Source organism: Coturnix japonica, chromosome 18, assembly GCF_054131305.1.
Source record: "Coturnix japonica strain WE chromosome 18, WE-NBRP24, whole genome shotgun sequence".
Classification (NCBI taxonomy): domain Eukaryota; kingdom Metazoa; phylum Chordata; class Aves; order Galliformes; family Phasianidae; genus Coturnix; species Coturnix japonica.
Genome location: NC_140680.1, coordinates 5,542,317 through 5,567,749, shown reverse-complemented (window position 1 = coordinate 5,567,749; position 25,433 = coordinate 5,542,317). Strand labels below are relative to the sequence as shown.

Sequence of the window (25,433 nt, the reverse complement as noted above, 5' to 3'; positions counted from 1 at the left end):
AGGGATGGACTCTCCAAAGACACTGAGTGATGTTCAAAACACATCTGCCTTGTGAAGGCATCTTTACTTTTTCCTTACATTTGTCAACAAGACAGAAGGCAGTTTTACAAGAAAACAGGCTGCCGGACTTTTTAGCTTCCACCTTTGTGTAAAACTGTGATGTGATTCCTGACGTTTTGCTGAGGAATAATGATTCCAGGGGCTGCCATTCTAATAAACCTGTGTCTGGAAGGAGCTGTGTGTATTTGCAGTATCAGCTTTGTGAAGGTTTTGTTACTAAGGACATCATTCTTGACAAATTTCAGTAAGTATTCTATGGCTAGAGGACCTGCAGTATGAGCACAGAAACAGGCATCAGCAAACTAGGGACCTGTTTACTTGTCTCATCAGTAAAGTTCTTGCTAAGCTCCCTGAAGGAAAGGAAGAAGTGCAGGGAAAGAAAGCTTTCATTATTCAGAGCTCAGTAATTAAGACAAGACTTTCACATTTTCTTGTGTAAGTCTAAGAGGTGCAGTGCTAAGAAATTCTGGATGAGGACAAGTTAGGAAGCCAGAAGGGCTCCCTGGCTTCATAGTTGCTTTTTTTCCTGCAAGTCACTTCATGCCTCTGTTAGAACTGGGCATTCTTTTCACCACCTGCTTGCTCAGAATCTCTCAAGAGAGCCCTCTGTTCTGCCACATTACTTAAAAAATAAATAAAAACAGTTGGGTCAGACTGAAGGCCGGGTTGTTTTCAATTCTATGTGTGTGCTCATAGGAATTATATTTCACAATGAATGAATCTATTTGTCTTTCTCAGCTTTTTAGATGCTTCTTACCAATTGAACTTTCTGGTATCCTCTAAGATGTCTTTAATTAAGATGAAATAGTTTTTATAGATACTTGTGCATTCAGCATATGTTTTTAGTGTATGTGAAGTATTGCTGTGGTAAAGTTGAAATGAGGAACAGGCATGCAGCACCGCGTTCCTATTTGCTGTGAAGTGATTTAACAAATGTTTGAACAGCTGTTGCTGAGTAGACTCCGTTAGTACAGATAGAGTAATTGGGAGAGCTGGTGTATTGGTTGTTTACAGTAGAAAAGGATTAATCAAATTATTCCTCACTTGAGCAAGGAGTTCTATGTAAATGCAGTAAAGAGTTAATGTAATTTATGATGAAGTCTATCAAGTCTAGCCTTGCATCTGTGGTGATATTTATTAAAGATATTTCCTTTTGATGATCCGGATGAGGTGATACGATTTTTGTTAATCCAGCAGTAAAGACAGTAAAATTGCCTCAAAGCAGACTCAGGACGGCCACTGGTTTTTATACTACTTACTGAAATTCTATTGGCTCTACCCATGTACTATCCCTTAGCCATCATTCTGGATGGACCAAAACCATGACTGCCATAAGGATCCATTATTTGTAGCTGAAAAATAAAACTTTATAGAAAATTAACTGTAAAATGTCACAGAGAAAGAACATACAGATTATATACACTAATTAAAGAAATTAATCCATCCTTATTCCTTTGGTATGTTCTCTTGTATTGCTGTTCTTACCAGGAAAGGCAAGTGTGGAAGAGTCAGGAAGTGCATTTCCTTTTTATGGGCCTCGTGGAAGGGAGAGCTGAGGACAGGGAGCTGCTAAGTTCATGCCTCAGCCTCTGACCAGTTCTTCAGGTTTTTTATAAACAAGAAAAGGTGTAGTGGAGCATGAAAAGGACTTTCTTACATTAAAGAAAAAAGCATAGTGAGGTATGCTTATTGCTACGCTGGTCATATAGGAAAGCAGTCCTTTTCAGGAGGGTAAAAAGTGACTAAGATGCCTTTATTGCAAGGAATGCTATGTAACAATAAAACATGCAATAAAATTTATATTGCTTGTACAATAACTAAGGCACAATATTTAAATAAAATAGCACCACTTTTACGAGTGCACACTGTGATATGAGTTCTCCAAAAGGAAGGATTTAACTGGATTTTATTTCTTCGTAAGAGTAAAAGCTATCAGATTGCATATTGGTAGCTGTGAGGGCATTACAAGTAGCTGGGTGCTTGGGAGATGAAGCTATGGCTGTGGGTGGAGAAGCTTTGTGTTGAAGCTCCAGTAGCAGTATGCTGTGTCTTCATAGTTTATCTTCTGTGGTGGGCATGCCATCACATACTGAATTCTGTTTATTTCAGTGGGTGAAAAAGTGTTTAGAAAGAGATACTGTCAAGGGATTCCCATGCAATACTTCTGGCATAGTGACTTGTCATGAAGACAGGGCAGTGGTGATATCAAGGTGGGCTTGAATGCAGTCAGAGGGGGGATGCTTGTACTGCTAATATCTTTTTGTTATCCACTTATCTGGTTTAGAATCATCTGCATGTGATCTTTAGTTGTTCTTTTGTACAGTGTAAGTAAATTCCACGTTGAAAAGATAATGAGATTTGTTCTTTGACTTCATGGCTTTGGTCACTGGCATTTTCAATCTGCATTAAAGGTTTCTGTAATCTCCTAATAGTTCCACTAGAATATTTTCTGTTTTACCTTTTATCTTGAAGACTGCATTTAAAATGATTTTTTTTTTTAATGATGACTTGGTCTTTCTAATGAATCAGAAAACCGGTCACTTCAACAGTTGGTAATATTCAGGTAAGTGGTGATGTGTTCCTCTTGAACCTGAGTGGCAGCAATTTCAGACATTCTTTCACTCCTAGTTACAGGCTCTCTTGCATGGAGTGAATCTGCCTTCTGGAAGAAATGAGAAGTCATGGACTGAAAAAAAGCAGCTGTCTTAATTATGTTAACTATGTTAAGTTAGGCTTTAAGTAATAGGAGATTTATGATTTTGCACTATTTTTAGTATTTGGGTAAGCTGTAGGCATTAAAGAAAGTGAAGCATCTCAGAGATAGGGAATCTTACTGTGCTCAGTCTCCTAGGAAGGATTAGGGCAAGCTCAAAGCTGTTTCCTTTAGGATGAAACTATGGACAGGCCTTTATTTGCAGTAAGATGTCAAGTTTTAATGGATTCAGAAAGCAGATCCTCATAATCTCGTGTGACTGTATATTCAGATGTGTGTAAATTCCCTGGAAAATACTGTTTTGCTTCATGGAATGGAGTAGTGGTACTTGCTCGTCTAGTTTTGTGTGCTTTCCAAAGCAAAAATATCATCACATTTTGTTCCTGCATAATGAGTGTTTGACTGTGTGATTTGTGAACTCTTGGAATACCTGACTGTTAAAAATAACAGATTCTGTTCAGGGATCTTTATTTCCTCAGTGAAAACACAGTCTAATTAGCTAATTGCAAAATAGACTTAAATACAGGTAAGCGTGTCCTAAAGATGTGTAGCTATAATCCCCTAAAAAACAGTTCTTTGTGTATGCAGTGACTGCCATAGAGTGAGGACTATGCTGTAGTTGCAGAGCACTCACTGAAAACTTTGTTACTTGCAGGCAAAAAGCCCTCTCTTGATTTCTTGATTTTTATTTATTTATTTTTTTCTTTCTTTCTTTCGGAAGTTATAAAGAAATGCAGGTTTGAGACAGAAATTGATCCAGGCACTCAGATCATGCTCCACCAAGAGGATGTGACTTACAGGACATGTCCTTCACTTGCAGTGTTGCTGTCCCCCTGCTTCCATTTAGACTGGGTCATTTCCTCAACAAAAAGAGTTTCAAACCTGCTCTACTCTTTCAGTGGCTTCTCTAGGAATGCATTTCGCACAGCTCTTTGAATTCAAATTGGTTTGGGTCAGGCTGTTTCCATCTGGAGAAAGGAAGTATTATGTGCTGAAATTAGTGCGGACTTCTCCATCTGTCTTTGAAGTAGCTTGTTCCAACCACACTACAGTGGAATACCAAACAGCTGGAAACTGCTTTCAAAGACACCACAAATAGTGCCTTGGTTAATGAGCTGCAGTTACAATAGCATATATGCCCTGAAAAATCATTTTTAGTGGGGTAGCTGACAGTACAAAGACAGAGGCTTTGATACATCAGCGCAGTTGAGGTGGTAGCAGAGGATGTAATTAATTTGTCTATTCTTGCTACACCCTTAGGCTACCACACCAAGACCAGCATGTGCCAACTGCTGCTTGATTCTGTGGCACATTCTCCCTGAGGCCAACTCTGTCATTCCCCTTAGAGAGCTTCTCTAGCACAGCCAACTGCTATCTATCTTGGTCTGTAATCTGTGCTATAATGCAGGCCCATTTTCCAGGCAATGTTTACTGAAAACAAAGAAGCGTGCCTGGCTCCCTTAGCCATTCCTCCTCCTACCCTCCTGCTCCCTGGCAAGCAGCACAGCTATGGAGGTCAGGCTGCAGGACTCTCCTCCTGCCTTTTGGAGACTGTGGAGTAAAACCAGCAACCCATAATACTATGAATGGGTTCATGGTTACTCCTTGTGAGGATCAGGAGTTTCATTGTGCTTACAGCCAGAGAAAGTGGCTGATAGTAGAGCAAACAAACATGATTTAAGTACTCATCCGAAATAAAAACTGGTGCACTGTGGGAAAGAGTTAAGATAGGAGAACACAGTACAAGTTCAGTGCTTTCACTGAGGACAAAATGAGTGAGCTCGATGTCAGTCCTATTACTAGAACAGTTAGATCTTGAACAAGATGGTGGGAGAAAATTCTTTTAACTTTCCTGTCAACCCTGATAATGCTTGCTGCTCCTACTGATCTCTTCTGGTTCTTCTTTCCCTCGTTTCCAGCATAATAAACAGCATCTGTTTTAGACAGAAGAAACCTGCAACTTGATAGGCAGAACAAGCGGTAGGTTGTTCCACACCTCTGAGTCCAATTGGCTCATTAAATGGTCCATTATTTGGTATTTTGATTTATCCGAGTTGGGACATTTGCCTTCAGTATCTGTCATTTTTTCAGATGTGAAAATACATGCATGATAAATGATATTGTTTATTATTAAATATATCTGAAATATGGAAGAAAACTTTGTGATTTGGCTTCCTATAGCATTCAGATTAAGAAATGTTGTTATTCAGGACAGGAAATAACAGGTACTTTCAGAGGAAAAGATGTTATCTTCCCCTTAACCTTCTATTTCTCATTCAAGTGGAGTGTGAATCATAGTGTTTGATGTAGAATGATAAAAATACAGGAAAATGCTGAGTGAAATTGAAAGTTTGTAAGAATTTTGAAGTTTTATTAGGGAGGCCTTGGAAATGTGACATATTTTGGCAATGTTTACCTATTAGAGATGACTGAAACTTCTCTGAAACACAGGATGTGGGACCCAGAAGTGTGGCAGGCGCACTCCTGGCTGCTCGCTCAGTGCAGAGCTGGTCAATGTGCAGTAGCCAGGTCAGCATCCATCATCATGAGCCCTAGTTTGCGCTGCGCTTGTGTGGAACCCCATCAGGCCCTGCTTCTGTCTGCCCTCCACAACAGCCCCTAAACTACAGAGAGTAAGGGCTGGATTATTTGTTTTCTCTGAAACCAGTTCTCTGCTTAGAGTGCGAAATATGTTTTTATCTGCGTGGTGTACCTGGAACAACACATGATATACTGATATTGATGTGTGCATAGCATTTATTAGTAAAGATAAGTGAGGGAAGGTGAAAGATTTTCATTTCTATGTACAAGAATTATAGTAAGGATACCCAGGGATATTTTGTGAGTGTATTTATCATATGATTTGTGTTCCCTGTGAGATATGCATTATTCCAATATCAAGCTTTTAGATGTACCCCAAGGAAAGAGTGCAGCTGTTTTAGAGGGAGGAGAAAGTCAGATGAATCTTGTTTATAACTTTGTTTTACACATCAGTACTCTTGAAAAAGAAATGTCAGTCTGTGAAAAATACCAGCAGTGCACTGTCTGCTCTGTTATTCAGTGGTAAAAGATAAACCTGTTGGCAACACAAAATCCATTTCAGCTGCTTCTGAAGTGTCATAGACACGTCTGTAAAGGCATTTGTAATAACACTGATAAAGATCATGTAGCACTGAACTCATCTGCAAGCATGTAAACACAGGCTGAACTTGTGTGGCTGTGTGCTCATCTGGGTTTGTGAGCAATTGGAAGGGCAGAATTTCAAGGATTTTGTGGTAAAATAAGAGGAGTTAATTGTTCATGAATATTCTTCCAATTGTTCTTTTATTTGGCCTGTTTTCCGTTTTCAGCATGTGAAACTAAATGAGGTGTTAGCAAAAATGTTTCTGACTCATCAGTGTAGTTGTTACATGAAAAGCAGCAAATAAGCAACGCTTTGAGCTTTTGGGTCTAAGACTTTCAGAATGGAAAGAATATAAGAGAGAGTGCAGTAGTGCAGTTAGGAAAATAGCAGTGGACTTTCATTAATGTGCTTGGCAGCCCTTTTTTACTGTCACTGTGTTATTATGGAACCTCTATCATATTACTGACTCCACTTATTCAGTAGCTATCCAGAAGTCAGTAAAAAAAGATTTTCTCTAAGTCTCAACACAATTATCAAAAATATATGATATATATATATATATATATATATATATATATATATATATATGAAATATGAGATGCTTTCTCCATTTTGAATGATAGCTCCTATCTACCAGACCTCACACTTCTAAGTTACTGGCTATTCTGCCCTATTCAAAACATGGTGACTTTTCATGTGTGTTAAGTGTTTCTTGGATGTAAATCTGCTTCCTTATCTGTGTGGAGATGGACATTCTCAACAATGCTTTCTCTTTGGTATGGCAGAATAGACTTGCACAGGAAAGGCTTGATAATAAGGAAACGGGATAAAGCAGACAATAGACAATGAATGAATGGATTGCTAAGAATGTTTGCTTTAACTTTTAATGTCCAGACATAACATTTAACCTTTTTTCCTGGAAGCATTCTGAAGGGTCCTATTGGCTGTGCCATTTAGCCTGTGCCTGGCAATGATACCTGGGGCAAAGAATTTGGGCAATTTTTAATTGAGTGTTTATGGTGTGTAGCAAAATCCAGAATAATAGAAGATATTGGTTTTTGGTCAGAACTGAGTAAATCTGGTAACACAGTTCAGCATTGCAGAGAAGATGAAGTGCTGCTGGCACACAGTGCGTGTGATGGCATTATGAATAATGGAAATAGGAGCCTTGGTAGGGAAGAAGCATCTTGGGCACTGCTTCCGTTGTGAGCTCAGAAGCAGGGACTGCCTAATAAAGATTGCAAAGTGGTACCTTCTGGACCTTATGGGAAATCTTTTCTGTGTTTCTACAGCATTTTGCATAGTTCTCTTTTCCTGTGTCTGCAGTCCTGGCATCAAATTCAGCTGCATTCTTCTTTCAGAAAAAGATTACTGGAACCACTAATAGCTAAAAGATTTGCCTGAAGTCAAATCTCCAATGTTAAATTTATCTGTCAGAATTTTCCTGGAAGAATGCAAGTTTACAGTAAATGAAGCACTGAAAGCAGAAATATTTTTCTCTAATACATTTCTGCAGGTCAGCATATAGAGATAGTACTTTATGAAAGTCTGGCAACAAAGGTGGTCAGTCTAAGGCATTTTACTCAATTTCCAGGAACATAAATGAAGATGATTTCATGCTGAATAAAAAACCCAACATTTTTACTCTCATCTCTAGACTTTAAATAATCAAGTCCAGTAGAAGCTCTGTAAAGGAATGTGTCCCTTAATAAATGTATTTGACCTTAATAAAAGACAACCTACTTCTATCAGACTGGTCTGCAAAGTAAAACATACTCAGGTGAATAATTCCTTCACTGAAGGTCCACAGTGTGGCCATGTTCCACTGCTTGTGTTACACTTGTGTCTCCTGTAAAAGAGTATCCTGTTGATATTGCCAACATGAGCTTTTACAGGTAATGGGAGGTAAATTTCATTTAAAATACAAGAGTGAAGTTTCATAGTGTCTTTATAAAGGCTGGGGTCAGTAAGTCTGACACAGATGACTACATCTGCTTTACTTGTTGGGCAATAAGGAATGTAGGAGTATTCTCGGAATTCTAACAGTGCATTTGGTTTCTTAAATTTGAAGCAAGCTGCAAGAGACAGTGCAGCCAACAGCTGGAACAGAATCAGTGACTTTGCTAAATTCCTTATACCAACATCTTTCTCATGTTAGTGCTTGAGTTACAATGAACTGCTGCTTAATTAGGGCAGAAAAAAGTCGCTTCTTTTCAGCTAATTCCTAGTACAATTTCCCCACTATAAAGCACTTATTAAAGAAAGTTTAGCAGCTGTACTGTTCTCTGAGGCATGAAAAATCTTGATTAACATCTCTAGACTGTAATCAATGAAGCTTAAAGCCTGATGTACTGGGACACAGGGAAGGTGCAAATTAGCTTTCTACTCCATAGTGTCCTACTGACCAATCCACAGAGGACTGTTTGTTTTGGGCTCTGAAATGCAGCTTGCTAGACCTCCTGCCTATAAGATAAGTATCACGCTATCTGTGCCCATTCATCTGCAGGTTTAAGAGCAGCAAGCAGAACACTGGTGGTGGAGGAAAAAGGCAGGGTATTCTAAGCAGCATTTGAGGCTGGACTTGTGGCATTGCTGCTTCTGACAAATAAGAGCACTTATATTTGGGGGGAGAAGTCACTTTAAAGTTCTTATACTTCACATATTGGATTTGAGGAATACACTTTAGCTGCTCACTGTAGTTGCCATAACTATGTGTCTCAAGCTTTTATGGGGCAAAAATTTTCATGAAGAGTTTGGTTTTTCATTTGCTTAGTTTTATTTATCAGCCCTTGAAACGACTGAAATATATTTGTTTCTCTACTCGTCTTCACTGATTATAAAATGTGAAAAAAGATTATCATAAAATGTGGAGAAGAAAACCAAACTCCCTGAAACATCCAGATTAGCCTGGGAGAGATTCCACCTGCAGCAGCCTGCTGCCCACTCAAACTGCAGCATCTGCAAGATATTGCAAAATATCTTAGCAAGGGAAGAAGGGACAGCAGGTGAAACGAGGCCACGTGAGCCAATCACTGATTGGGAGATTGCAGTTATAGAATCCAGAATAATGTAAAAACATTTTTTATGATTAATGAAGATTGGGTAATGAGTAACTGGGAAAGAACAGTTCACACCTTTGCATTGTGGCTATTGAAGTGCAGTTGGCTTTACTGAAATCACATGGCTATAGTATTTTATTTGTATAACCTTGTCTGATTTACTAAAAATCACTGGGGTGTTTTTATAAGTTTGTTTCTTTTTTATTAAAGCAGAGAGGCTGACTCATTGTTCTTAATCCATCTGTACATAGGAAGTCTCTGATGTGCATGACACCATCCACATTCAGTGAAATACTTGGAAAGAATGAGACTATGTGCTACTTCAATTGTAGATGACAGGAAATTCAGGCCTTTTGTGCCACGCTGTGCATAATTTTTTATTTTATTTTTTTTCTGATATATGTTCTAATTACAAATGGATGTTTCACCGTGTTTTCTTGGGTTTATAGTGTACAAGGTTTGAGGCACTATTTGTCTTTAACATCATTCAGAAGTTTATTGGTCGTTGCTGCTGCTAACAGCATCAAAGCACACCATTACAAAAGCACACATTTCTTCCTCTAAACTATCGGCCACTGAAGCACTGCAGAACAGGATGTTCCCTTTCCACCTTTATGGATGGGGTCTGCAGTAAAGCAAATGCTTGTGCTGGTTAGCTAACGATCTTTCATCCTGGCAATTCCTTCACTCCTATTTTTATTCCATCAATTTGTTGTTGGTGTGATTTTCTTAGTTTGACATGCAAAAGTCTGTCAGATTATCTTACTTGAACAACTTATCGGTGGCTAGAGGTGGTAATAACCTAACAGTTCTGCAGATGCTGCTCTTATGAGCGTGAGTTCCCATGTATCTACTGATCAATCTACTCTGCATCTTGACTACAAATCATAGACTCCTTTAGAGTTGGAAGGGGCCTCTGAGGGCCATCTAGTGCAACTCCCCTGCAACATACAGGGACACCACAATTAGATCCGGCTGCCCAGGGACTTAATGACTTCCACTGAGGGTGGAGTTGTTCAGCTGCATCAAAGTAAAAGCTAAAAAAGAAAGGAAAAACAATGAAATAAATCTACCACGAGAGTGGATGGAACATTTCAGTTAGGAGGCAATTCTTTTGCAAACTGCAGTAACTAAATACAAAGTGCATAAAGACACAGTATAAGAAGAGCTTAAAAACAATTAGCTATTATTTGTTTTCTGGAAAATAAAGCTAGCATTCTAAGCTCATTTGAAGGGGTTACAAATATTCCGATTTTGCTTTTTCTCTTTACTGCCCCCTTTCCCAAATATGTTAGAGGACTGATGTGATTTCCAAGGGCAAATGTAGATTTTAGGTTTGCTTTCTGTTTAGTAATTATGTTATCAGTGCATTTTATAAATGAATAAATGTGGTTAGACGCAGTTAGCTGGAGAAACCAAGCTTAAATTATCTCCCAATTGTAGTCGAATGTGAACAAAAATTAATTGCCCTGTTCTTTTAGCTCAAACATGCACTGTTTATACTAAGGATAAATTCTGTTGACTATAATGGGCTTCAATGTACCCTATATGGAACAAGTGTTCTCTGTGTTCACAGGTTGTGGATATCCCTAAAGCTAAAAACTAGGGGGGGGAGTGTAGAATTATATTATATGTAAGGAAGAAATTCTTTAGTTGGAGGGTGGTAAGCTCCTTAAACTCTTGTTTTTTTCTTTGTCAACAATTAGTGTGTATTTAGGTGAGAAAAACAGGTTATTACTTCAGAAAATGCAATTCAAAAGTATAGTGCTTCGAGATGAGCTCCTTTTTTAATATATTCGCTACTTATCACATAGTTTTCATCTCCATTCTGAATTTCATAGTCCTTCCAAATATCTGAAAGATAGAAATAAAAATCTAAAACTCCAATCTCCCTAGGTAGCAGTAGTAGAACTAACATTATAAGAATCAGATAAATACGGAGGCCAGGACTTTGAGTATTGGAAAATAGGATATAAATACAGAGATAGATAAATGCTGTGAGTTTCAATTCCTTGCTTAAGACACATTGGGTGAGCAACCTTCTGACAGTGTCCTATAAGGCATGTCAAATTTTACATCCAAACTCCTGAAGTGAGAAGATTACTCAAATATTTTTAAGTTTTGCTTCTTGAGGTACAATAGTAACATTAACCTGTGCCAACCACAGTAGATCTGCTCGCTTTAGACAAGAGGCTATTGCAGGCACAGTGACAAGATTGCGTTAGGGTTTTGAAAAACTTTAGTTAGTCTACAATCTCATTCATTGGCCCTTTATCATAAGTAATTTAAAGCTTTTTAGGTAACAAACTGGGAGAAAAAAAATAGCAGAATTTTTGTGATCTCATGTGAACAGCTGGTTTCACTTGCAAATGGCAGAAAATTAATTAAAAAGTTGTTAAGGAATTGCTCTCAAATAACTCATAACTATTTTCATATGATGGAGATCATAAGAACTAATAAGGAAGAGAACTGCTATTCTAGCATTTGTATTCATTTTGCTGTAATCAAACTCATTCATGTAGAATGAAAAAAACCTAAACTAAAAATATTATTATTATTCTAGGTACTGCAGCTGTCACTGTCTTTGATTTAATAAATACTGTTGACAATAAACTTACACCCTTAGGGTGAACCTGCAGGATGGAGGAAAGCTAGAAGATTTAACATGAAGAATTATGAATGTTGAGACTGTACACAAATTTATATTAACACCCATCCAAGCTGGAGAGAGCCCAGTTCTCACTAGACAACACCTGTTTGAGAATGGAAAATGCAGTATCTGCTGGAGAGATTTGAACACTGAATTACCAACTAGAATTAACAAGTTCTGAATCTTCCTTATGAGCGAAAATCAGTATGTCTAAAATGAGAGACTGAAATACATCCTCACTGTAAGCACTAGGAGAGCTTTGAGAGTGCCCATAAAACTGTTCTGTTGCGGTGACGTCCCACCATTGTTTTTTATCACAGAGTATTCTCTGCTACTGTGTTCACATGTGGACAGAGGAGGAGGATATATGGAAAACACTGGATACAGATGAGACCTGCTCTCAAATAGAGCAGAGCAAAACTAATTTACTTGGTGCATTTATGAGTGACACTGCATTAATTATAGAGACAAATGAAGACATACATTCAAATGATTTTTCCTAGGGCTGACTTGATGAAAGAATTCAGCAGCTGGGCTTGTAAAAGTAATGCTTAATGAAGTATGGTAAAATATTCTGTATTATTTTCCATGGTAATATATTCTTTGTAGATGAGAACGTATGAACCAGCCCCAGGGACACCTTGTCATCCCCTTTGTTATACTCAGTATAATCTCCTATTGTTCTGAAGCACAGATGACTTGGTCATCAATGGTGTGTGTGTGTACTTCTGTGGAACCAAGTGTACGTTGTAACCAAGGCACTGGCAAGATTACATGTTTTCCTTGATGTCTCCACTGTGTTTAATTGATGAACGTCAGGGATTATTTTTTCTACTGTAGGAGATAAAGAAATGACATATGAGTAGCAGGTTTTTTGATGAGCAAAATAGTTTTCAGGTTTGTACCTGAAGATTCATTTGGTCTTCGGTACCTCCATAGCTATGTGAACTGCACTTCTCTGGTTCGCCTTGCTACCTCAGAAACACAGTGAAGCTTTAAATGTGGGAATAAGAGAGCACAGAAGATATTACTATCATCTGCACTAGTGCAGCTTTGCTGAAGGGGATAGGTCATATTTGTTAGAAGTATTTTAAGACATGTTAGCTGATCTAAGTGGTGCCATCCTGTCTTCTGGATGGCTTGACACAGGTAGGATGCTGTAACTGCTGCATGGCACAAATCAGCAGAAGTACAATGAGGCTGAATGTTTGGATCTCTGAGGTACAAACCTGAACTGAAAGCTGTTCCTATCAAAACTAAATGTGCAGAGTAGCTTGCTCTCAATAGAAAAGTTATTCCAAGAGAACCTTTAGTAATATAACCAATGAATGAGAAGTGAGGAGTCCTGCTTACAGGCTGATTCTATCTATGGTAGCTTGTGCACTTACACCTCCAGTCATGTTATCCTATAATAATATGAGTAAATAAATGCGCTAGTGATCAAAAATCTATGAATGAAATACATGGTATGTGCACCAGCCATTCCCTAATGTCTTACAGGCATTGAGCACATACTCTTTATTTTAGCACTGTGAATGACAAGAATTGGTAGTGTTAAACTGTTCTTTTTCTTATTACTGTTCTGTGAAAACTAGCATCTGGATAAAGACTGCATTCTTATTTCTCATAGGCATTCCAGCACTTGTCATATATTTCTTATTATTGCAAGTTGAATTTTGAATCAGTAGCCAATTTGATGGTTACAGATCTTACCTGAATCCACATTTAAGCATCCATTCTTACAGCAGAATTATACTGCAGCAGAATATCCCCAAGCTTTAGAAGAATCTACAATATGTGCGGGGTTAACAGGAAGGCAGTAGGCCCTATTTACGCATAGTGCAGGAGCTGCCAGAGCAGCAGAAATACTGTTTTCTTTCAATGATTAATATGTTCAATAAAAGTGTGGCATCTGCTGCCAGTTTTCATTAACAAATAAATGAAAAACAAACCCGCGTGCTAGGCAGGGTGTCTGGGGACAGCTTAAACAGGACCAAGCTGCTTTAGATTTCAGCTATTTTCTTTAGGACAACAGTGTGGAGCACTTTCTTGTTTATAGGATAAACACAAGGGATTGAGGCGATCTGTGTTAGCACACAGGAGTGGTTGCTAACCCATAACATTGTGCAGAATGCAAAAATTCCACAGCATGCTCCCTCGGGAGTCGCAGGCTATAATCTTCTTGCATGTTGGTTTCAGTGTAAACAACAGTTAAATCATCAGAACAGACAAACTGCCAGTAAAACTTTGAATAAAGTATTAGTTCATTTTCTTTCCTTTATAATCCAAGTTCAGCAGGCTCAGAGCTCAGTCTCTGTATCAGTTCAAAGGATATGTGGTATTTCATACCACTACAGTAGCCTCATTTCTTATGAAAACAGGGTTTATTTGATTGTGGTGTCTCTCTCTTCTACATTTTGTCTTTTTCAGTTCTGAATTTTATTGTTTAGTTCAACCTTTAGGAGAGAGGAGAAAGTTGTGTACAACAGTGTCTCTTTGCAGTTGCAATGCTTCCATCCAGACATCACAAGATCTGGACTGCAGAGAAACACTGTGGGTACACCATCCCCATACAAGGTTGTGATCAACAATTTCTGGCTGAGGTCAGTTCATAACATTGTAAGAAGCTGATCTTTCTCAGCACTGGTATTGCCAAAACTGTATTCTTGAAAGTTTGATAGCAGTAACCCAAAGAGATTAATGGGCTGGAACTGGCTTTGCATTTGTGACAAGAACTGAATCAATTTCAAGATCTGTACCACCTAGAGTCTTGTTTTCAGCACTAATAGATAGTTTTAGGCATTTCCGCATGAAAATTGTTTTCTTTTAGAGGGCATTTGCCACAATAATATGATTGTAGACACATTGAAGCCTAACAACCTCCAGAGCCATCTGCATGTTTCTAAAATACAACTGATTAATTCATATTGGAATACATTACAGAGTGGCAAAATCATTTCAGTACCTGAAAACAAATGATATCGCAAACTAAGAAAGACAGCAGAGTGATCCTTTAGAGGTTGTATGATGAGGGACAGTGATGGCTTGGCAACCTAATGTATTTGTTCTAAAACCTGATGAGTACTCTGAGCTTAATGGCAATTCAGAGGAACCAATTGTACCTTCAACTGTACTTGTGATCTATGCTGATACCAAGGCAACCTTCCCTATAAATGTTAGATAGGAGACCAATTCATCTGTACTGCTGTTCCCATAAAATCAGCCTCTCTTAATTATTATCTCTGCAAAGAGGGAAGTGTCTCCAAGTAGAAGAGAGCAAGCTAGATTTCAACCATCACAGAGTCTAAGAAAACACCCACAATGTGTGCTTACCAAATAGATGGGATTGGATTTACAATTTTCCACAGTGTGACATTAGTGCTTAGTACAAATTTATACCCATGTTATTTGTATGATCACATACTGAAGAGAATTTCATGTTACTGAGAGCAGAACCTAGTCCTTAGTCATGAGGTGCTATAAATATCATCGTCTTGCAAATGGGATTATTTGCTGATGATCAGACATCCCTCTATACTTCCATTGCATTGCACCTTCTGATCTCATATTCTTTCTGTCGTGATTAAGTTCCCTGTCTGGCGTGACTCATCAGTCTATCCAGGTATGTACAGAGTGTGCTGTGCAGGATGGTGCATTGAGCAGGTGTGGCGAAGGACAGGGCAGTTCAACTAAAAGGAAATTGAAATGTATTTTAAAAGAGAATGTACAAATACTTCAGTGTTTGATTTCCAGGGTGGTGATTAATTGTGAACTGTGAGATAAGAACATACAGGGCAAATAAGTGCAATAGCCGTTTGTTATATCATGTAGTAGATTCACCTCTGGTTTAAGCTGGCTTTTGGTGGTATGAACCAGAACTCAGGGACTCTGACAGTGTGAAGTGAAAGCCTGAACTCCCTTTCTCTGGTGAATTCTTGGGGCTGGTTACCTGGACAGTGAGCCCACTGATCTCAGCAGCCCATGCTGGCTGAGATTTTCTGGAACTCTGTGAGGGATTAAAAATGTTATTCCTGTTAGATATGGTGGTGAAAAATTAAGATATAGTCTACCTACCTGAAAGTGTAAACTGCAACCATTCTAAATCCATTCCTACTCATTTACCTGTATTTGCTTATGTTACAGAGTAAATCCTGGTTTGATCATGCACTCTGGGTTAGGGAATACTGAATCACTGTATTGAACCCCTGAACTCAAATGTTGGTACTGTGATCTGCAGGCTCGGATATTTCAACGTGCCATTACATTTTCTCCAGGTTGCACCTGAGCTGGGCAAAATTCCTAAAGAAACCTGGAGCTTTCACCTCTTTCCCTTGGATTTATGAAATTGTTGTATGCTTTGGTACAACTTGCAGTCCCAGCTAAAAGCAGTAAAATTTGCTGTGTTCCAGGTCATAAATTGGGGTGAGATGGCAGTGCTGTGTGATGAGGCTTGCACAATACTTGCAGACCTTATGCTCAGCTCAGGGTTTTGCTATTAATTCTCACTTCCACAAACACAAAATTCACATCTTGTTCTTTTTCCCGTTCCCTGCCACAACCAGAATCCTCTTTCTAGACAATACAAAATACATCGAGAGTAACATGGTGAAGCAGGATCATCTCTGACATAAGGCTCGTGTTTCCCCCTTGCCCTGTGCCTCACACCACTAAAAAATGAAATGGGTTCCTGGCCTGAGCGTTCCTGCTGTTATCTAACTCTCACTGTATTTCATGTCAATTATTAACATCAGCAATGATAGAAATCTTAACACATGTTAGGAAACAGGACTCCAGCATCATTTTTGTAACTCTGTATTTTGCCTTATGATCTTGCTTTGTTTTGAGCCTACCTTTCTCCATCTCCTTTCCAACGTGTTCTCGTAACTGGACTGTTTGGGGTTGACTGACTGTTTTCTGTTTTCAGACTTTGGAGGACAGGGTACAAAAGCTTTTTCACTCTCCGGCCAGATATGTTGTTCATTATAAATAAGCCTTTTATTTATTAGTTAATTGTTCCATGAAGATTTTAACAGAAGCTGACACCAGATTTTGCTGAACATTTGGATCACAGCATGTTTATATATATTTGGGAAGAAACATAAGATCTATGTAAATGTGAACAGCTTTACTTGCTGGCTCATTTAATTCTTTTGTGGTGAATTTTAGACCTAGGGATGCTGATTTTCTCAAGATAATAAGTAATGCAATGGAAAATCTGCTAACAAAGTGAGTACTCCAGTTACATAAACTCAGGGTTAAGGGGAGGGGATGTATATTCCAGGCACTTGGAATGAAACATGAACACAAGGGCCTGTCTGGCTATGCTCTACTTACAGGCTGTCTTTGAAACAGCACAAGCTGACCGGAAAGTACTTATGGCTTTCCAGTTGAGAAGGCTCAGTGTGTATCCAGTCGCCTGAAAACACTAATCTCAGTATAACATGTGCACTGGGATGGAGGAAAATGAAACTAGAGCTGTGTCTTTCTGCTCTTTCTTTTCAGGTGATGTAGTTTTAAGCTTTGACATCTGGCAAGTGTCAAAGCAGATTTCTATCTGCCTTAGCATTCTCTAGGGTTGGGTCTTGGGGTCTGATATTCAAGGAACCAAAACTTGCCTCTTGATGCTCTCTGACCCTGCTTTGTCAAACATAAAACATACCCTGAATCTCACCAATGAGTTTAGTGTATCGGAAGTCAGCTGGTGCAAACAAAATGTCCTTTGGTTCGAGACTGACATTGGTGTTAGAAAACAGTTTGGAGTTTGTGATGTACTGCAATTGTGAGAAAAATACTGAGAAGCAGAGCAGGGGCTGTACCTGCAGCTAACAGCTCAGTTTATTGTTCATGCAAGTCTACAGAGTACATTTCAATGTTGTCATCCCTAACCCACCCATGCTATGAAATACATATGTGGTGTCATGAGGAATTTCCCATAGATCTCAAGAAATTTTAAGGCTACTGCAGACTGTTCATCTGGAATATAATTTTATCTATCATCCATGCTCAAGGAAGGAATTTAAAAGGGGAGCAGGCAGAGAGAATGCCCACTGGGGTGATCAAGGGCTGGGAGTGCTTGGCCACAGCACTGAGGTCAAAAACACATTTAATTAAGCTGAAGCAAGCAGATCATGTTGGCACAGGAACCAAAACATAAATTGGCTAAGAATAACTCTGCAACAGAATTTTACTTAAGGTTCCTTAGAGCAGAGAAATTCTGAAGCAGTCTTCCAAATGAAGTAGTGACAGGGAAAATGATCTTATTTCGAGATGGAGTGTAATATTTCTATGAAAGGGTGATATGATGCAGTGCCATACAAGGCAATTGTATTCAAATAGTCATGAGGTCAGTTTGCAATTAGTGTTGCTGTAAGCCTAAATTTCTTTGTACCATTTGATAACATGAGCAGAATTATAACCAATTGCTGCCAAGAATTTCAGTATTGCAGACCCCACAGACTATGAAAATTTTGAACTAGTTGCGCACTGTAGATGTTGATTAAATATGGATAAGCAGCAATGTGGCTGCAACAGCATATGGGACTTAAATTTGTAACCCTGCATCATCTGCTACTGAATGTCACAAGGTTCTTCGTGAACAAGAGTGAAACAGGGAGGCTAACATTACTGCCATCAGCTTCTCTCATTTTTTTTTTCTTATTTATTTATGATACTGCTTACAGTGATCGTAATTATGTGCTCAGAGGGTGAACAGGGTGCAGAGTGTAGTCAGTGCGCAGATGACATTGAGTTGGAAGGAAGTGTCAGTCTGCTGGGGAGTAGGAAAGCCCTAATCCAGAGGGATCTGAACAGTTTGGATCAATGGGATGAGGCCAGTTGTGTGAGCTTTAATGAGACCAAGTGCTGAGACTTGCATTTTGGTTACAAAACCCCTATCCATTGCTACAGGCTTGAGGAAGAGTGGCTGGAAAAAACCTTAACAATTCTGTGATTCTATTGTTAGGCACTGAAGAAGCTGTGGATGACCCTGGAAGTGTTCAAGGCCAAGTTGCTTGGCATTCTGGGCAACCTCATCTGATGGGAGTTGTCCCCATGGCAGAAGAGCTGGAACTAGGTGGTTTTTAAGGCCCTTTAATGATTCTACCATACTCTGCCATGACAGCCTGCTGTTTGTTAAAGCATTATTACCTTTGTAGAAAGTGATTCATTAAATACTATGCTGCCCTCTTCAGGATGTATAATATATGTTCTGAGCTTGGGGTTTTTTATTGCTGCAGAGAAAAAGATATTCTGATAATATCTGGTTTCTGTGAAAATAAGCAGATTAGACATGACCATTTCAAAGCAATCTTTGTGTTTTAGGTATCAAAAAGGAACTGGGCATGTTCCCTTGCCAATCAATGTCTTAATTTCTCCACCTTAACTCAGACTATTCCAAGGATCATGTGCAAAAGTGCCAGTGGTTAGGAGTAGAGTCTGATATGGTTGTTGGGTTGCATTCTCTGTTTGGATTTGAACACAGTAATAATTGGCAGCAATGGGAGGAATCATGCTTCTTGTACTTTGGTATTGGCCAACAGTCCTGCAAGGGTTTGATCTTGCAAGTCAATAGTGATAGAGCAAATAGTGACTGCTGTGATGTCTGCTGCAGCAGTTTTGCTCCCTGAAAGTTTCTTCCACTTATGTAAGGTGTCTGATTAGAAATAGTTGCTTAAGTGAATTAAATGTGTCTACATTGACTGAATGAGGAATTCAGGCAGTTAGAATAGTGCTGCCATGCAAAGTTTAAGCATGGAGGAGGAAGACGCTGTGTGCCAGAAATCCCCTTTGACAGCTTTTTAAAAACCAAATGAAACAAACAAAAAACAGACAAAAACAATCACAAAACCAAAAACAAATGCAGAGTTACTACAGATGCTTTGTGTAATAGTTTCTATTATATTCCTTAACAGGAGATTAGGTGGTGAATGGTGGGGATGCAGAGCAGTGCAGTAGGCTGCTTAATTGCTCATTTTTCATTTCTTGCTCTGGGAATTGAATTATAGTACAGTGTGTCCATCAGAGATAAACAGAAAGGAAGAAAAAGGTCCCATGTGTTCCTGCACTGCTGTAAGGCTTGGATTTGATATGACAGGAGAAGATGTTTCAGCCATCTGTCTTACCTCCTGCTCCACAGTGCCTGTATCATTCTGAGGTGTTTCAGGAGAAGGTGAATAACAGCAGCTAGAAGCAGAAATATGCTGGGAGTGACTTCTAGTGGCAGAAAGTTTGGCAGAGCTCTTACTGCCTAAACTGGAGGCAAAGGTTTCCTTTTGTTCATCTAGTTTTAGGATATGTACTGCCTGTCCCTAAAGGTTGATTTCAAGCCTCAGCTGTGTTAATATGATTGAAGCTCATTTAGTGACTTATTTCAGACTAACTGCCGTGCTTGGCAGGCAACAATTTGTTGGCCGTGGGGGGTAGGGGGAATTACTGACGGTTGAAATAATGTGCCAAAGTGAGTATTGCATTATAAATTTCCATTCCAGCTGCTCATAAAGAAATCATAGGTCCTGCACTCCATCTCATGTCAAACTACCATGATTAAAAGTTAACAGTTGTACTTCACTGAGCAAGTGCCCATGGAATGGCTGATGGTAATGCTCCTCAAAAGCACCCCTAGTACAGGGAGTAGTATTACTAAGCACAGGAGAAGTAGTTATTCATGATATCATCTGAAACTCCTTTGACTATTTGACAAAGGAAAATCAACGCTCTCATTTGGTATCTTCTAACATACCTGAAAATAACAATAGTTTGGGGACTTTTTTTTTCAAAGGTAGATATAAATGCTTTTTAGTCAGTCTCTCAGTATGCAAAAATTTCAAGGCCTCGAGAACTTTGCTTCCCTATATATATTCAGGTTTTCTTGCATTTTCTCTATGATAATCTGCACATTTTAATGATTAAATGCCTCTATAAATAAGAAGAATTGGAATAAAACTGAACAACAGAGCCTGCAGTTGACTATGAAAGAGAACTTCCTTTTTCACACCTTGTGTGGTTGAAAGCCACACATTAATTTAAAATACATATTTTCAGATCAGGAAATGCATTGTAACCATTACTAGCAACTATGGGGGAGGGTGGGGGGAAATAAGAAAAGAAAAAAGGAAAAGAAAGAAAAAGCTTTTTCTTCAAGAATGCAATAATATACTTAGAAATGATTTGAGAAGCAGGACTGTTGACACAAAAAATGTGAAACTGAATCCTATTTACTGACTCTGTCATTTCTGACAGATGAAACTTTTTCATGTGGAGAGAACTTAACTGAGAAAATCCTCTTTCCTTACAGTAATTCACAGTAGATACGCTTTCTTTCTCGAGGCAGTATAGCTCTTCAGCTTCTTTCTTGCCTGACATAACGTGCCTCTTCAATTGCACTGTGCATAACTTCATAGAGACCTGCAAACAGAAAATACTGTCATATATCCTCCTGCCCTGGGGTATCAGTGCTCAACTGTGGCCAAAAAAATACTGAATAGGGAAAAGACTTCCACTGCCTCCCATTCTTTTTTGTCATTTTGCTGCCATATGTTCCTTTTTTTAGAGGCATATTTGTTGGAGAAGAGAATAGGAGATAAAAACAAAAGGAAACTAAGGGGGCATTAAAGCTGTTCATTGCTTTTGCTTGATATCACTTTGTCAGAGGAGAAGATGGGGCATATAGTGGACGTAAAAGTGCACACTGCTAAAAACAGCCTCAAAAGGCCGCCCTGAAACTAGCAACTAAATTCCTGATGTTGATAACAAGTAAAAGGCAAAAAGCAAAATGCCACACAAACAAACCGAGAGGGTTTGCTGATGGTTGACCATATCTGTAAGTACAGAGCAACACCAGGATGCTCACTGTCCACTGAAGTGTAACGAATGCTTCAGAACACTTGATTAGCGTGTCGTGATAGGGAAGTGGTAGCATAGGCTCGGAAATGCACACCATAAACTGCTGGAGCTGTTTTGCTCTGGCACAGGGTACTGTTCAGTATAACAGAATAAATACTATCTGGGATAAAAATGGCCCTTTTGATATCCTCACAGGGATGGGATCTCTAGGGAAAGGGTGACTACCCAATACATCTCACGTTCAAAAACTGTTGTAGAGCTGATACTGAGATTCATGCACATTCCATATTTACTTTATTGATTTCTGGAAGTTCATGGAAGGTGATAGCATCGATTTCCTTCTTTTTCTTTCATTGCTGTCAAATTAACATTAAACAGGGATGATATTCATGAATGCTTCATTTTAATTTCTGCTGCAGTCCTGATGAAATGTCTGACTTGTGAAAGCTAAGCATGCACAGGTATTTAAGCAAGAGCTTTAAATTATCTGTATATTTGTGCATTATATTTCATCCATTTTATTCTGCTGTCCTCTATCTGTCTCTTATTTTCCTGGACTAACGTGTCACAGCCTTAAGTATTATCAGGAGTGCTCAAGCCTTTGTATGTTGTAGAAATACGCATCAGTAAACAAAAGCAGCAGCTGTGAACTCTGCATCTACACACTATGCTGTTTTATATGCTACTTTTTAAAGCAAAATTATACCTAACATGCAGTTCAAAAGCTAGCTCAGATTCATTTTGCCTGAAGCCATATGACCTTGAACTCGGACATGGATTTTGGGCAAAACAAGGTAGGTCTGGAAGACTGAGGAAGGAGGAAATGACTTTGATGATTCAGGAAGGACACTTGCTGGTGGTTCAGAGAGTACACATGGTCATTCAGGAAGAGTCTGTTCTTACCTGAACCAGTACTGAGCAAGATGGGAGGCAAAGGTCTATTATTAAAGATGCTGGCCAAAGTGCATTTTCTTCAAAGACCTGCATATTCTTTTGTTTTCTAAATTATAAATAAGACCTGTTTTCTATCTTTGCTTTTTGGTGTCCAAAGTAGAAAAATGCATCAGAATATAAAGCAAATTGACTGTCGAGCATTATTGTATTATTTCCTGGTAATAAATTGTTTCTGCCCAAGAATGAGAAGAACGTAAACAAGAAATTTGAGCCAAATATGTTTTAGATGAAATTTTACACTAAGGTTCTGTGAGAGCAAAATTCTAATTTTCAGGACAAGCTCCTGCTAAAGTACACGTGTATGAAGATGGATGCAACTGAAATGAATAAATAATGCAGCTTGAGCAGATTGAACCACATTTATCTGGGCTTGTCACAGGTTTTGGACGTTTTATTGATAGCAGAATTATTTATAGATATTGCATGTTTTTTATCAGCCAGTATAATGTATTTTACATCATTAAGGTAATCTTTAGGTAAGTGCAATTAATAATAGTACTGAGATACACAGTTTGTCATCTCAAACTCGGTGTCTGGGCAGTGGGTCACTATTTTCTTTTGTTTCATTCTGCTGCTTTAAATATATTTTTTTCTTAAGTGGCACAATTCCAGCTCTTTCTGATATCCAGAGTTTAGTTCTGTTGATTTATATGTAGGTTGGGTACTCTTTCTCTTGGGGTAATTGGGATGAAAGATGACATATATAGCGAATAGAAAGTGCTGTATGTTCTCCCTTAATCTGTCATGGGCATATTCCTATTAAAGAAGGAAGTTCCTGAGGATTTTAACTTCTTTCTTTAACCACAAACAGAAGATACCAAGAATGAAAAATATCTGCACAATTCAAAATAGATTGTCTTTGAAAGAAGTTTCTGTCTCATGGAGGTAATTAGAAACAGCTGGGAAGATATTGCATAATCTTTCCATATGGCTTCCTATTTTTTCGTACCACACTGAGATGAGTTATATGGATTCCCACATATATATATATGTATGTATGAATGTGCATATATGAAACTGGAAAATGTGAAGCGTAGCTTTGCTCTGAAAATGGCTGCAGATTGTACTTTCTTATCACTTTGGTCTTCATGCTGTGCGTATTCACAGCTTCTTACTTTAGTTGCAGAATAAAGATTACAGAAATACTGCTAACATCAGTCACATTGATCCAATGCAGATAAAAATTAGAGAGCTGGATTTGTTTTCCATTACATGAGCTGCATTTCCTACAGGATTGACTATGGTGACATGTAAGCAAAGAGCCTTTCATTGGCACAGAGGTGCAATAGGAGTCACTGTGACTTGCAGGTCTGTTCTGGTGCTGGCAGTGTCAAGGTCATTAGATGGAAAATTAGGGGTCAAGTGCGTGCGATATCATAGTAGTGATCGTTTATGCTCTTTAAAGACACTGTTTTAAACAGAAAATGCTTGAAGTGGTAAAAGAATATGAAACTTGATGTATTATCACATTATGAAATATACTATAAGGCTTACGTGCTACTTTTCTCTTTCCTTATAATGGCCTCTCCATACAATTTTCCCTCTGTGTTTATGAGTCAGGCTTGGCTCAGGTGTGCTGAAGAAAATGTAGTTTTCCTTAACTAGTAGGTATCTATCTAATTATAATTTTAATTCAGTATATGCAGTCCTGTTGATAATTCACCATACAAGTTGGCCTATTCATTTTTTTTTGACAAAGTAGAACCTATTTAAAGTAAAAGCTTTTCAGTTAAGAACTTTCTGCATGACACACTTGTTCAAGCTTCATTAGAAATAAGTTTTTAACTTAAAGTTTTAAATCTTAAAAGTTAAATCCTCAAACATACCTATCGAATACTAGATCATGACGAAACACCATCTGTATGTGACTTGAAGGACATGGCAAAGAACAGGCTTTTAGATTGTTTTGGTAACAAGCATATCAGCAGCAATGGCCAAACAGGACAGTTTGAACTTATAAACATTACATCAGAACTGTTGCTACAGATAACATGTTTGCTAAACTTCTCAAAATGAGCTGATGCCACAAGTCATCTCCATGTGATCAGCACTAGGACCATTTCCTGCTAAGACTGGATAGCGGACTGGTATGGTACTGCTTGCCCAAAATATTGAACTTCAAAAGTGAAGCTGTCTTTATTTTGTGTAAATAAGCACTTACATTCTCTGCTGAAAGGACAAAGAAAGGTTGCGAGGAAATGTAAATAATGGAAAACACCAGTATGCTAAGGGTAAGGACATTTAAAATTAATCTTCTATTAAGGAAATATTATTACAATATTGATAAGCATAAAAATAATATCTTTCAGCCTTTTCAAACCACATAATATGTTTATTTTGAATTGAGCAAAATTGAGCAGTTCTGTTTGAAAAGGTTCTCTTGTTATGCTGCAGGATGTATCTTCTTAGATTTTGGAACTAAAAAATGTAGAAATGTGATAAGAATGTGAAATAGGATAAGAAGCTTGTTTGGGTTTTGCTTTCTACTGTTCCTCATCCCAGAGATTACTTCCTGACATTTTGGAAGCTTGTGAAAACTAGAAAATACTTTGTAAAGAAGCCACCTAATTAAGAGAGAAGAATTTACAGAAGGAAGTAACTTGAATTGGTAGTTGTATTCTTGTAGAAGTTCCAAAGTATTTGACTATTCCTTAGAATTTCAAGCTAATTTTCAGTGGACCATCAAGTCAGATTGTCCTGTCATGACATTGTCTGTACCAAAGATTCATCTGGGAACTAACATAATCAGACAAATAGAAGAGCAGTCACATTGGTAATGTTTTTTCAGTTACAGAACAGGCAAGAATTAATATTTGGCATGAAGAAAAGTGTCCTATGCTTTTGATAGTAGCATGCAGCTTAAATGCTACTACTGTCTGAAAACTATTTGAAAACCTTCTGAGGAAGTAAGGACTACTTTACTTTGCTGAGGAAGCAAGGTAAAATCATCTTTGTTCTCTGTTCTCCAAAGCTGAGACAGCTCTATTTCAGTCAAAGCATCAATTCAGTACTGCTTGTTTTATATCAGAACCT

The 25,433-nt window shown here is 38.4% G+C and overlaps 1 long non-coding RNA gene across 8 annotated transcripts in view; it reads right to left on the bottom strand.

Annotated features, from left to right (window-relative positions):
* The window catches only part of LOC107320226 (uncharacterized), a 32,053-nt gene that overhangs the window by 3,710 nt on the left and 2,910 nt on the right, over positions 1-25,433 (bottom strand). For 2 of the 8 annotated variants that reach the window (XR_001558177.3, XR_014935435.1), the window contains exons 2-4: positions 20,897-21,008; positions 19,727-19,787; positions 9,308-9,993 (exon numbers count right to left, since the gene is read on the bottom strand). This is a non-coding gene — a long non-coding RNA (uncharacterized LOC107320226). Of the gene's footprint in view, positions 1-717; positions 2,723-3,571; positions 3,742-9,307; positions 9,994-19,726; positions 19,788-20,896; positions 21,009-25,433 lie in introns of those variants that run through there. The other 6 variants (XR_014935438.1, XR_001558174.3, XR_014935436.1 and 3 more) reach the window with 6 other exon arrangements.